The sequence below is a fragment of the Populus alba genome, chromosome 3 (assembly GCF_005239225.2).
Source record: "Populus alba chromosome 3, ASM523922v2, whole genome shotgun sequence".
In the NCBI taxonomy this organism is placed as follows: Eukaryota; Viridiplantae; Streptophyta; class Magnoliopsida; order Malpighiales; family Salicaceae; genus Populus; species Populus alba.
Genome location: NC_133286.1, coordinates 11,392,013 through 11,407,669, shown reverse-complemented (window position 1 = coordinate 11,407,669; position 15,657 = coordinate 11,392,013). Strand labels below are relative to the sequence as shown.

The 15,657-nt window shown below is 33.0% G+C and overlaps 1 pseudogene; it reads left to right on the top strand.

The window, feature by feature from the left end:
- Window positions 1-14,086: 14,086 nt before the first annotated feature.
- LOC118042881 (RNA-binding protein involved in heterochromatin assembly dri1-like) lies at window positions 14,087-15,232 on the top strand (annotated as a pseudogene).
- Window positions 15,233-15,657: the final 425 nt, after the last annotated feature.

The window sequence follows — 15,657 nt, the reverse complement described above, 5'->3', positions numbered from 1 at the left end:
TTGGATGTCATTGGATTTGGACAATAAAGTACAAGCTCAATGGCATAATTGAATGCTTTAGAGTAAGATTGGTGGAACAAGGTAACTCTCAAACTTATAGGATCGATCACATTGAGTAAATTGTATATGCAGCCAAAATTAACACAATTCGAGTCTTATTATCTTTATTTGCAAATTTAAATTGGTCATTACAATAATTCAATGTGAAGAATGCGATTTTGTATGGTAAATTATTCAAAAAAGTTAACATAGATCTTCGACTTGGATGCATGATATCATTGTATATATTGAAACAATTTATCAGAGCATAGTTTGAAAGGTTCATAAGATTTTATGATAGCTTTTCTATATATATAAATGATATGGTGGTTATGGAAAATGATAATGAATAAAGGAAAGCCCTATAAGATTACTTGTTGATATATATTAACATGAAAGATCTAGGTCCTTTGGAATGTTTTCTTATAATCGAAATGTTTGGATCTCATAAAAAAACCTCTTTATATATCTAAAAAGAAAATATACTTGAGATCTTTTACAAAATACTAATATATTAGCATGTGAACCAATTGAAACACTAGTCAAAAAAGGTTTGAAGTTATATGTTGAGTCCAATATGATACTGGCTGATAAAGAAAGATACCCCAAACTTGTAAGGAGATTAATGTACTTAACTCACACGAGATCAAATTTGACTTGTGCATTGAGTATTGTTAGTCACTTTATGCATAATTTGGGAGAGTAATATATGAATGCAATTATATGTGTGTTGCGATATCTAAAGGTTGCACCTAAAAAGAAAATTTTGTTCACTAAAAATACAGATTGTAAAAGCATGGATGCATATACTAATATTGACTATGCTAAAGTGGTAAATGATAGTGGTTTACTTCACAAATAGTAATTTTGTTACAGGAGAAGTATGAAATATGGTGTTATTGCTCACTCAAGTATAAAAATTGAATTAAAAGATGACTTTTGGACATTGTGAAGCGTTGTGATTAAGACTTTTATTACAAGATTTGAGTTATTCATTGACATAATTGATTTGGATATATTGTGATAATAGAACAACAAGCATGTACAAAACATGTATATATTATAAGAAGAAGTTGAATAAAACAAATTTTGAAGTTGTCTATCATCAGATTTGATGATCAATTTTATTTTTATTTTTGGAATAAGTCGATATATTGAAAGGGCTAACCAGAAGGTAGCCAAAAATAAGATACATGAAAGAAAAGCATAAAAGAAAAGAAAAGAGAATCACAAAAATAAAAAGCGAACACAAAAAGAAAGGAAAAGAAAGTCAATAGATACATAACCAAAAAAGAACATCAAGATTGAAGAAGCTAATACGTCATGCTTTAAGCCTTGATTTGGTGTTAGACTAATCTATAATACCTTTAGGTCCTGTAATTAAAGTAGTGCTAGTAGCCATGAAGAACTTATCTGTAAACTTGAGCCAATTTGAGAGGCGATAAAGAATTAAGGAGAAACTGTCTTCGAAGGTCGCAGTTCCATCATTGAAGATTACTTTATTCCTCATAAGCCATATACTCCAGCTAACACAACAAGAAAACATAGACCATGTCTTACGCTGGAATTTTTCAAACACTAGGTTGGGCCATTGATGTAAAAGATCATCCACACAGCAGGGAAGGCAACCACTAATACCCCACCAATCCAAGAATTTCATTCATAATTTCCACACTGGTCTATAATGGAGGAGAAGATGATTTGAAGTCTCAATCTCATTTTCACAAAAGATACAAAAGGCTTGATCAACTAGGATTATATTATGAAAAAGTAAAAAATCCTTAGTGCATAGTCTATTCTAAACAGCTAGCTAAAGAAAAGATTGAACCTTAGGAGAGACCCTTTTTTGCCATATCGAAGCCTTAAAAGTTCTAAGCCCTGGATTCACAATTCTATCAATAAGTAAAGAACAAGTTTTAATTGTTTAACCTTCATCTGTTGAAGAAGACTAAACGTTCTTATCTGAAGTTGTTGCCTTTAGCTGAAAGCTTTCTAGAGATGAGAGAAGGCAGAAGACCTGCTCAGTTTCAAAGAGGAACAATTGTCTCCTCCAAGCTAACTCCCACTTCCATTCTCCTTGCTCTCAATTTTTCATATCAGCAATTGTGGCATTCGATTTAGTGGAAAGAATGTAGAGTCGTGGGTAAATGACTTTCAATGGAGACCTATCAAACCAAACATCAGACCAGAATCGAGTTGATCAATTGATCTATATTATAATCAAAGTAATTTCAAGTCGAGTGTTATTAAAGTTTTAAAATAAGTTGGGCATGTATAATATTTATGCATCCACTTAAGAAGGAGTGTTAATGATGGGGACACCGAACCAAAAATATTATTTATGCACGCGTATGATCATAGATGATGGAGGATAGTCCAAACCATTGAGAAATTGGGCTTTAACTTGTGTTTTGGGTTTAATTTATATGAACTTTTAGATGGGTTTTATTAATTTGGTTTTATTTGTTGGGCTTGATTTAATTAATGTTAAGTATTTTATTTAGTGGGCTATAAGCCCAACCCTTTATTCTAGTTAGGGTTTTAGTATAAATACCCTACTTCTCTAAATGTTAAGGGACTTTTGATGATTAATGAAAAAATGCAGATTTGCATATCTCCAACCCCTCTCCTTCTCTTCTTCTTAGCTTATTTCTTTCTCTAAAGCTTCTTTCTTTTCTTGCTTTAATTCTTTTTACGTGTTGTCCCGCGTCAAATTTGGTATCAGAGCACGGCTTTTAATTGTTCTTACAATTAATCGATCTATGTGTTATGATTAACCCTAGATTAATCTGAAAAAAAAAGAAGGAAAAACGTACTGTTCAAAAAAAAAAAGAGGTTCCCTGTTCAGAAACCCACTGTTCACTGTTCAAAATCACTGTTCACTGTTCAAAATCACTGTTCATCATCGAAACTGTGTGCATCAACGCCGATCGGAAACTCTGCCTCAACGTCGGTCACACCAAGACCCACGACGGCAGATTCTCCTACAGAAGGCCGCTCCCTACGCCAGCAGCACCTCCACAGAACCACAGCAGCACAGGCAGCGCCTCAGCCGGTGTCGTCCTCTTCAGCGCCAGCGACCGACCACAGTGCCATCACCTTCAGCAGCCACAACAGGTCGCCCACGCCAGCATCAGTAAATCCTCGTCGGTGGCAGCGCCTCAACCAGTTTCATCCTCTCCGCGCCATCAACAGATCTTCATCTGCCACCGCCCCAGTGTCGTCGCCCTCAACCGTCAGCCACAGACAGAGCAGTAGAACCGGCCGGCGGCAACCACCACCTTCAACAGACTACAACTATCCTCGCCTTCAGCAATCACGTCGCGCCGCCAGCAATAGCAACAAAGGAAACTCAACAAAGCAATTGCAACACAGAACAAAAGAGTTGCACAGAAGAAGAGAGTTGAGGCGAAATTAATTAACCCTGCCACGTCAACTTTATGGGGCCACGTCATCCGCCACGTCATCAATCCGGAACCACATCAGCAGTTCAGACAGCTACACCACTGTTCGCCACGTCAGCAGAATCGCCATGTCATCAATTATTACCACATCAGTTGCTGCATAATCTACGGTCCATCCGCGATAAATTCCATAACTAAATCTTGGTCGGTAAATTACTCTACTCTTTGGTTTGTTGATTTTACTTCTTTGGTATTGCACTTAGTATTCGAAATTATCATTAATATTTCTTTTTGTGCCAAAAAAAAAATCCCAAAAAAAAAAAAAAAAAAATCCTCATCAATATTTTTATTTGTTAATTATGTTCATCAACCTCTTTCATTAGTGATAGCTAATATCTTGTTCTATTTGATAATTATAAGTTCTCGCTTGTGACATCGTGTTTGATTAATCATTTACAAAAAAAAAAAAAAAAAAATTCTAGTATTACATGCTTACAATTTTATTAGTGTAATTTGTTCTTGATTAATCTCCACATTTGAAGAAAAAAAAAAGAAGTTAAATTAGCTTTATTTTTGTATTGTGACTTCGCTTGCAAGAACCACTTGTGATCTCAATTTCATTTCTAAGTTAGTGTTGCATGCATTTGTGTCATGATCATCTAGTGTTCAAGCTTAAGTTTACACTTACTGTAGACTCAACCTTTAGTTATACTCTTACGACCATTTAAAGGGAATTGCAAACTTAGGTGATCAACATGTTTAGAAGAATTGAGCCCCAAGAGAGTTTTCGAATAAAGCACTCAAAGACTAATGAATATCACAAGAACAATCATTATGGACAAGTTCACTCTGAGCACCACCAGTATGATTATCATTTAGGTTACTCTAAACACGATGACTTTGATGAGCGAATCTTAAGTCCTAACAAAATAGAAGCCCCCACTTTTGACGGTCGTCATGACCCTTGGATATTTGATATGTGGATTCGTGATATGGATAGATTCTTTGAGTGGCATAACTTGTCTGATAATAGGAAAGTTAGATTTGCTGAGATGAAACTCATTGATAAAGCCAAAATTTATTGGAGAGATGTTGAGGATTGTTTAGAGATAGGTAAACCTCCTATAACTGATTGGATCAAAATGAAACAAAAACTTCAGGAAAAGTACCTACCCCAGTCTTATAGGAATAAACTCTTAGACCAATGGAACAATCTAAGACAAGGGAATAAGTCTATCAATGAGTATATAACGCAATTTAATGATTACATGATTAGATGTGCCATAAGAGAGAATGAAGCCATGACTTTGCGTAGATTTTGTAGAGGCTTAAATGATGATCTTAGAAGAGAAGTTGTATTTCAAGGTGTATCTACCCTTGACCAAGCTTATACCTTAACTAAAGACTACAAGTTGGTCACAAAGAATCAGTGGAAAAATCGCCAGGACTCTTATAGTATCCCTATTAGGTCCCAATTCAGAAGTAGTGATTCTTTGTTAGTTGCTTCACCCCACAGACCTAATCCTAGTAACTCACAACCTTACAAGAAAGATAAAGGCAAACGAGTTGTTAATGAAGTGTCTAAAGTGAGTTCTATGGTTAAGTGTACTAATTGTCTAGGTTTTGGTCATATCTCTTTAGATTGTACCTCTAAACCTTTAGTCATCGAAAAATATAAGGATCTATGTAAAGAGGAATATTGTAGTGTTGAAGTGTATGAGCCTAATCTTGAGGATTTTAGTGACCTAGATGACGAGGATGTGCAAGAAGAGGAACTTAACACAATGAGCCCACATGAGCTTGAGGTTGAGGTTAAAGAAGAATCTGATATGTCTGTTTTAATGGTAGAGGAAATTTTAAGGAACTCTTCAGTGGAATCACCTATAGAGATAAGTATGGTCTTAGAAGAGTCTCATGATATTAGTCCTCCTGAATTATCTGATTCCTCACCCCACATGCTTGGTGTCCAGCACATCATAAGTTTAGAGCAACATGTTGAGCTTCTTGACCCCTTACCACATGCACGTTATGAGGAAGATGAAGATAATCCTAGTTTACTTGATTGTGTCCATACCATATCTACACAAGTTTCAAACAATGTTTGTCTCATTCCACACCCTCAATCATTTAGTGTTCATAGTTACAAACTTGAGGAGCCGATAGATCACCTTCCCATATCTCCTCATGATAGGATGTCTAAGTTAGCTGAGTCTTTACAAGGTAGAGTTCATAATTTGCATATTGAGATCATGAAACAAATTCAAGCAAGTAATGAACAATACAAATTTCGAGCTGATTTTCTTAAATATCATGATGCACTTAATGTTGGAGATTATTTCATGATACAGATTAGATCTAAACGGTGTCCTTTGAAAACCGATCATAAATTGCAAGTAAGTAATGCTAGACCATTCAAAGTGTTACAAATGATTAAATCAAATAATTATGTCATTAAATTGCCATTAAACTTTGATATTAGCTCTATTTTAAACATGAAAGACCTCAGTATTTATACAATACAACCTACCCTTGATGCTCCTTTTGATACCCCTACCTCATTATCCATATCTTTGGCACAAAAGGAACATATTAATGCTACTTTGAATGCACAAGTTGTTTTTACCAGGGATGGTGAACTTCAGCAAATCCCAGTATATGAATTCGACGACCAGATTCAGACTATAGTTGGATTATCAGAGGAACATCACAACAGCTTGATCCTTGTCATTGAGAGCATTATCGGAGCTGTCTTGACCTATACTCGACGGGGTCGAGTTCTTCCAACCCCGGGAGAATTGATGGGGACACCGAACCAAAAATATTATTTATGCACGCGTATGATCATAGATGATGGAGGATAGTCCAAACCATTGAGAAATTGGGCTTTAACTTGTGTTTTGGGTTTAATTTATATGAACTTTTAGATGGGTTTTATTAATTTGGTTTTATTTGTTGGGCTTGATTTAATTAATGTTAAGTATTTTATTTAGTGGGCTATAAGCCCAACCCTTTATTCTAGTTAGGGTTTTAGTATAAATACCCTACTTCTCTAAATGTTAAGGGACTTTTGATGATTAATGAAAAAATGCAGATTTGCATATCTCCAACCCCTCTCCTTCTCTTCTTCTTAGCTTCTTTCTTTCTCTAAAGCTTCTTTCTTTTTCTTGCTTTAATTCTTTTTACATGTTGTCCCGCGTCAGTTAAGATTTTGTGATTTCTTGTAAAGTGAGTTATAATTAATTCTTTGATTATTAGGTTCATGATTTCATATATAATTAGTTTTCCAACTTAGTATTGTATATATATATATATATATATATATATAGTGTTTCTTCCTTATTATGCATATAAAAAATCAAATAATTATTTTCTTTTTATAGAAAACAACATTAATGAAAAAAATAATGAAACTAAAGTGTAAAATTATAGTCAACCAATTTCTTGAAAGATTAAGCAAGAGCACCACCTCCCATGCTACATTTGCTATATCCACCGATAAGTGGATCTAAAGGAACAGCCGAAAATATAATGTAGAATTTAACTTTAATTAGCATAAGCAAAGATCGAAAATTGTTTGGTTTTTATATATATTCTAAGAGCTGGTTAGCTCCACAGTCGTGCTGATTACATGTCTAAAAAGAAAATAAATATGAGCAAAAATCAACTAAAATGAAATCCAATAAAAGGGAAGAAAAAATAATTAAAGAAAAAGTAGTATATTCTTTTCCTTTTTTACCAAAACACACGCGCACACAACTATACAAAGGAAAGAAAAAGAAAGGGAGGAGAGCTTAGGGAGCTAGTGACAAAGAAAGAAAAGGCAGAATATTATTATTATTATTGAGGAAAGGAAAGAGTTGGTCGTGGTCATGCATGGTGAGATTCCCAAGGTAGAGAATCGAATCAGCACCATTTCTCTTTGCTCTTGTTGGCTCTTCTTTATAGTTTGCCCCTCTCCGTCTCCCCTTTACTCTTCTCCAAGAGAATGGAGGACAGACATCCTAAGCATTTTGATATGTTGTACTCTATGCATGTTGTTTTTGAGAGGGTAATAAAGAGATTAAAGGGGTTTTTAATTGGAAGAGCAGCCGCAGAAAAGAAAAGGAAAAAACAAAGAAAAGCAAAAGGTGGTCAAAATGAAGCCTCTCCTCGATAACTTGTTATTCCATCATTTCCAGCCTTCAACTATCTTTATTGAAACTCACCAGTTGCCTTTCTCTTTTTGTTAATTTGTTTTTCTAATATGGAAGTATTTTACGTATATGTTTTCAAAACACCCCTTCTATACATATGGTTCGATTAATTAAACCCAATGAAAAAGAAATTAAATATATGTGAAAATGTTGGAGCTAGGAGAGCAAGTTAGACAGGTCTGATTATAAGAAAAAAAACCAGAGAGAAGAGACGTCAAGGAAATACATGTAGCTGCCTTCTAGTTAGACAGTAATCTTCCATATACATAATTCAAAGAAAGCAATATGAAGTATGAGAAAAAAGGGGAATATTCAACTTCGTAAAGCAACAACAATTTACCAAGCCATCGCCTCCCCCAAAAAAATTGCTGATTCTCGAAGTAAAATACTGATGGAGACATGACGCATCATGGAAATAATTGAGATAAGAAGTGGGCCTTCCTAAAGTTTATAATACCAAGAATACTTATTACATGTCTACCAAGATATGCTAATTAGGATTCTTTTTTGGTTTTCTTGCTAGTTCGAGAGATCTCCCATCGAGCCATTTTAGCTGCGAATACAAACTTTGAAAACATGCTCTAGTGATTTGAGGGTCCCCAGTGCTGTGGTCAAAGGGGCCTTTCTAGGGTTCGTGGTTCACTTGATTAATTAATTACATTTTTGGAATAGGGCTAGCTGTTGTGCTTATAGGCTGACAATATCTTCTGTTTGCTTTATATGGGACCCAGATCGAATCGCTGGTCTAACTTACATGGAATGAATGTGACCATCTAAAGCTCAACTTGGTTCAACTTGGTTCGGTTTGACTGATTACAAATTCCCCACTAGCTAGGCATACATGCAACTTTCTCCTAAGAATTCTTTGGAAAAAAGCATATATAGTAATCATGACCAGAGAACTCCTTGGCATGCATCTCACAATGATATATTCTTCAAAACTAAAACTAAAAAGAAGCCTGCATGAACTTCTTATATCAACCCTTTAAAAATTACTTTTTACATCCTCCTCAGTTAACATTACTTATCAGAAATATTAAAAGATAAAAATTCTCTTGTATATTAATAAAAAAAAATTACCAAAAATATCTTATAGAGTATGCTCGTGAAAATTTTACATACCAACTTTCCATAGTTGTCCTTGGATATTAATAACCCATCATTGTGCTCTTGTAATTCTACATCTCTATCTATCTAACTATATATATAATTGTTTGTGCCATGTTGCCTGTTCGATTAAATTTTTGTTAACATGAAAAAGTATTTAGGTGTCGTTAATATACTTTCTAGAAAACAAATTAAATTATATGGAGGTTGATCACATTTGACATAGTCAACTTTATAGGTCTAAAAACAACCTGAACAACTGATAAAAATATAGGTTGACTAAAAAAATCAAGATGATTTTTTTTTTTAATATTGAGATGACAATATAGTGTATCTCTTTGGATTTACTCGGCTCGATTTAAATTCACTCGGATCAACTCAAGTTAACTTACTTAATTTCTGACCTGGGTATGAGACCCTAATAATTATGTAGAAAGCAAATAAAAAAAAATCATTAAACCCATTTCTTAATCAATCTAATATTTAAGGATTAAATTGAAAAACAAATTTAGTTAGAAAAATAAATCGAGTTAACCTGTGAAAACTTAGTCATGAGACCAAGATAATCACATATAAATAAAATTGAAACAAATTAATTATGAAGCTTAATTCTCAATCAACCCAATGTTGAAGGAAGAAAAAAAAATCAATTAAAAGAAGGACACGAAAAAACCACCCTAGACAACTCAAGTTAACTAACCAAACTCGTGACTCCAATCATGAGGCTGAGATAACTTTATAGAAACCATACCGAAATAAATTTTGAAGTCTAATTTCCAATCAACCCAATATTGAAGGATGAAAATGAAAAAAATATTCAATTAAAAAAGAACAAAAAAAAAACTTAGACCAACTTGGCTAACCTGCAAAACTTGCAATTTGAGTCATGAGACTGTGATAACCCCTATAAAAAGCAAATTAAAAAATGTAAATTGAAATTCTCAATCAACACAATGTTAATTCGTGAAGTTAAGAAAAGAATCAATTAAAAAAAAAAATAAGTTGAGTCAACTCGTGTTAATCTTTCAAACCCAAGTTATAAGATTGGGATAACTACAAAAAAAATAAATCAAAACAAGTTATAAAGTCTAATATCCATTAAACCCAACATTGAATGATGAAAAAATAAAAAATAAAAACATTAAGGTCCAAATTATAAAAGGCCAAAGTATTTCATTGTACATTGCTACAGTGATATGTCAAGGCTTTTTAGTAAATCTTAAGGATCAAACTGTAAAAGGCTAAAGCATTTTTATTGCAATAGTGAAATACCAAGGTCTTATAGTATATGTTAATAATTATTATAAATGGGTGTGGTGTAAATCTAGTACTTCTATTTAAATGAAATTATAACTTAATACCTTTATTTTTATAATAAATATTGTAGTTTATTAAATTATTTTTATTGTATGACGCTTTTAGTTTACTAACAAATATTCAAATCCATTTGAATCCCTTTTTTGTCCCTTTGTCTCATTATCAATATAGTTTTTATGGTGTTGCCTTGTCTAATGGTACAAAACAATAATATCAAATACAAAAATCATTTTAAATAAAGATATTTTTTCCTAACAAAAAACAATTATATATACAGAATTTTTCAACATGTTTTTGTAGTTACACTACAAGATTTAACAGTTTTACCGACGGAATTTTTCCGTCAGCGTAAGACACATATTCCATCGGTAATTAATTTACCGACGAAATCACCGACGGAAATTTTCCGTCGGTGAATCTTTCGTCGGTAATTTTTTGTCCGTCGATAATTCCGTCGATAATAATATTACCGACGGATTTATTGGCGGAATAGATGCGTCGGTAAATTTTTTTTTATTACCGACGGATTTACCAACGGATTTACTGACGGAAATTTCCGTCGGTAATTATTTAAAAAACATTTTAAAAAATTCATTTTATAAAATTATAAAATAATTAAATTAACATAAATCAACATTGTATAATATATACTCAAAATACTTGGAAAAAAGAATAAGAAAATCAACTCAAACAAATTTGCAACAAAAAAATTAATTCAACTAAAAAAATTCATATGAAAAAAATGAAGTTGCAGTTGCTAAAAATTTAAAAATCCTATAATAAATCAACTAAAAATTGATCTCATATGAAAAAAAAAATCTCACAACAACATTTATACAATTATTAAGAACAAAATCAATTAAATTTAAATAAAAAACAAATATAGTGAAAAAATCATGAAAAAAAGAAAAGAAAAGATCTTACCTTAATATACTTGCAAGTGAAGCTAAGGAAAAAAAAATTCGTGAAGCATATTAATTAAAAAAAACTAAGAGGATAAAAGAAGAAAGAAGAAGAAGACATACCCGAGCATGGAGGAAAAGAGAAGGAGATGAGGAGAGAAAATAAGAGAAAGAAATAGCTATTGATGTTTTTTACATATAGTGAAGAAGAAGAAGAAGTAGTAGAAGAAGAAAAAGAAATAATAAGTTTGTCTCTTGTGAAATAAGCGGATTCAGGTTTTTTATTGGGACGCGTTACCGACGGATAATTGAATATTAATATTTTTTAATTATTCCGTCGGTAATTTCATCGGTAATATTTAATTTAAATTTTCAATTTCATAAAAACTTTTCAGAAACCGCCAAAAATTACCAATGATTTTTCAATCCGTCGGTGATTCCGTTTGTAATATTTAAATAAAAATTTTAAATCAATTGAATTTTTTCAGAAAACCGCCAAAACACGCCGACGAATTGTCAATCCGTCGGTGATTTTGTCCGTAAAGTAAAACAATTAACAGTGCAATTGGAAGATGAACAGTTCTGGAGCTCTCTGTAAAATACTGACAGAATTTTTCCGTCGGTAATTCCCTTTGCAATTGACATGATGAACAGTGTTCACAGTTTACCAACAGATTTACCGTCAGTAATTCCGTCGGTAAAAATGACACATCATCTTTTTTTTTGCTTTGTTTAAATTTTTTTTTTCCCACGGTAATTCCCTCGGTATATACCGAGGGAATCTTTCCGTCGGTAAAATCCCTCGGAAATTTACCGATGGAAATATTCCCTCGGTATTTCCGTTTGTATTTATTGATTTTCTGGTAGTGTTAAAAGAATTCTAATGAAAATCAAGAGTTTATGCATACATGTAATTAAATAAATTGAGAACAATGTGTGTTAATAAATAAATAAAAAGTCATAAACAATAACAAAAAATAAAACAGGAAAAATTAAGAAACATATGTAAATTAAGATATTTAATATCATAAGATGGGACATTAATCTCACAAGATCAACCATTATGGTGGTTGGAATCAGCATCAATGATATTTTTCTCTCTCTATGCTGGAATTCAGCTACCACTCTCTTTCCTCTCTTAAACCATGGATTAAAAATATCATAAAAGAACTTTTTCACCAAAATTGAATTGAAAACAATATTGAGTTACTAAATATTTTTTTTTAAGCATGAGAACTAAATTAAATTTTTTATGTGAATTTTGAAACCATCACCTATTTATGGCATCTTTTGTGCTTTGGTCCCTTATCTTTCAATTCCATCCGTAGCCAACAAATTTGATTTAATTGCCCTTGGATTTTGGCCCAAAAAGGATGCAATCACACCAAAAAAATATTTTTTAGGATGAAATTGAGAAAAAAAAATTAAACAGTAGGTCCATAATGAAACGTGAGGGGATGAACAATAGATTTATGTTATAGGGAAACACCCACATGTTTTAGTTTTTTTATTTAATATATATATCACCAATTTCCAAGGAACCATATCCAATGCAACCTACAATCATCATCGTTCGCCCTCAACCTTGAGTTTCCATCATTCGCTCTCGATCGACAACCATCATTTTTCATTCTTAACTTTTAGCCACCATTGTTTGTGTTTGATCCAAGCCACCATCGTTCACCCTTTACCTTTGATACATAACCACCGCCTTGAATTTCCTTTTTTTTTTGCCTTAATTTGCTCAAAAATTATTTCAACAAATATTGTTACAAAAATTGGTTAGTCATATTGTTGTTGAAGTTTTATTTGTTTATGATGTTTATAATAATGGTGGCCAAGTAGGTTTTGTTTGGTTTTTTTGTTTGACGGTGCTTGTTATGACTATAATGGTGGTGGGATCAATTTGAAAAGCATGATGGTAGTAGAGGTTCAATTTAGTAGAGAAGATGTCAATTATGGTGAATATTTGTTCCTCTTTAAAGGATAGTTTATTTTAATTTCAATCTTTTTCCTTGAATTTCCGGGATTTGCACAATTGGGTGAAAGGAGCTAAAGTTTTTTTGGGCATGAGAAAAGCTACAACTTGAAACCTTGGAGTTATTGCATCTAATTTTATAGATAAATTAAAGCATAATTTATGAAAATTAATATGCAATATTATGGAATGTGTTGTAATATAGAAAATATTTTATTTTTCCTTTATAGATTTATTTTGTGTAGTATACTACACAATATTACATTTATATTGCCCTAGTCATATAAATAGAAGAGGTGGCTACCTGATTATGCAAGCCTCCTAATTAACACAAACATTACTTTAACTTACAAAATGTTCCCGCTATCAAACTACACATTGTTTTTAATAATTTTTCCTTTTAGTTATAGGGGAAAATTGAGTTAAGAAAAAGAGTCATAACACATGCTAAATGATAAATCTATAACATTTTTAATGTTGTTTTACGGTGAATAAAGGAAACAAAATTAAAATATAGAATATAAATTAATCTTATAAGAGAAGGATGTAAAGTATAATTTAAGGAAAATTAATATGTAAAGTGTTCTATACTTAAACTAACCTTATGATATTTTTAGTAATTTTCTCAAACTAAAATTAATATTTCTTTCATCAAATACACACAAAAAAAGGATCTTTATTACTTTTTTTACTTTATCTTTTTGTAGAAGTAGTTTGCATAGAGGCTAATTAAACATTTTAGTAACTAAATGCTGATTCATCGAATTAGTGAATGAAATTCTTAAGATAGTGATTAGATTAATTACCTCATGATTGAATGTGAAAATGAATATGAACTAGATGGGCGATGGTGTACGGGCAACAAATGATGAATGTGTCTATTTGTGCATGTACTTCTCAAATTTCACGTCAAGAAACCCTAGCTAAAAGAAAGCAATAGCTGGCCAAAGTGAATGTTCCAAGTTACAAAAGAAAAAAAAAAAAAAATCCAATCCAGTCTTCGGAATCGTGGCTGGAATTTTCCCTTTATCTCTTTTCCTACTTTAGATTTTTGTTGTTTTCCATTTATCGAAGTTTTTGCAACACGAAAAAGTACGTGAACACTAGCACACTCCTCTATTTATTCCCCTTTTTCTGAGGCCTGAGCATGTATATAATCACCCCCATGCCACACATCCTTCCATCAACATTTGCCTTTGATCTTCTACCTTGAGAGATCTTTGAGACCCTTTTGCTACTCTTCTCTCAGTTAGCTCTTAGTCTTCTCAAATCATTTCAAAGGTTTGTAACTCTCATCGCTATTTCCTTAATTAATCTTATATAGCTGGCTGCTGATACCTGACCTGTAGGTTTTAAATTTTAATGCAATGATTTTTAATTCTATATAGCTGTAATATAATCATTAACAATGCCTTTTTATCTTGATGCATGCAGCAAAGATGAGCAGGCCAGGAGACTGGAACTGCAGGTCATGCCAACACCTCAACTTTCAGAGGCGTGACTCGTGCCAGCGCTGTGGGGACCCCCGGACCGGAGGTGATTTTGGAGGTTTTGGTGGGCGGGGTGGGTCAGCATTTGGGTTTACCGGCTCGGATGTTCGCCCCGGTGACTGGTACTGCACCGCCGGAAACTGTGGGGCCCACAACTTTGCTAGCCGCTCGAGTTGCTTCAAATGCGGAGTGTACAAGGAAACTGATTCATCCGGGGGCTTTGATTCCGACTTCTCTCGCTCTAGAGGTTTTGGGGGCAGCACTGGAGGCGGCAATCGATCTGGTTGGAAATCCGGGGATTGGATTTGCACTAGGTATCACATTTTCATATTATTAATTATATAACATGATAATTAATTAAATTGACGCACGTAGCATGATCTTGCCTTGAGAAAAACAAAAGAAACTTAAATATATGAATGAGACTGGCTTTATGTATTAATACAGTCACTAATTACTCTACACAATGAATCTTACAAGCTCTTCGTATTCAACTCCTCATTTTTTGACTGCTTTTTTCTTCCTTTCTTTTCTGCAAAAAGGAGATAGATGCTTTATAAAATATCTATCTCACTCTTTCTCTAGCTGGAGGTGTGCATAAAACAAAATGCAAGCTCAACCTATTCATAAAGTAATAAAAAACAATATTGTTAATGTTTTAATTATTCGTATGTACGTAATTATTCACGGGCAGGTGGGGATGCAACGAGCATAACTTTGCTAGCAGAATGGAGTGCTTCAAAGTGCAATGCCCCAAAGAGACCTCAGCAACACAACTTCATACTAGATATAATTTCCCCATTTCCGGGTATGAAATTAATGTTATCGTTAACTTATTTATGGCTTTCAAAATGATATTAATTGCGTTTGGCCTCTCACAATTAATATATAGTATGATTTTTTCTTGCAGGGACTCCAGCAACGAAGAAAAGACTACATTATTAAAAAAATATCACTATTTTCCTTTTCTTCTTTATTTCTTTTTGCACTGGCTAGGGTCTTGATGTGATGAAACATGGTTTGAAAACCATGTTTACTGCTTTAAGCTATATATAAACCCTTGGCATTTTGTCAGGCTTCCCGCAGGAAGTATCATTGTATTTGTGGGCTTTTGATATATTATATTCATTATTGATCTACTGCCCATTTCCCCTTTTGTTTTAGAGACTGCTTTCTTTATTGTATTGTGCATGGTTTTCTTAAAAGAAGATGATTCTCCTGCTTATA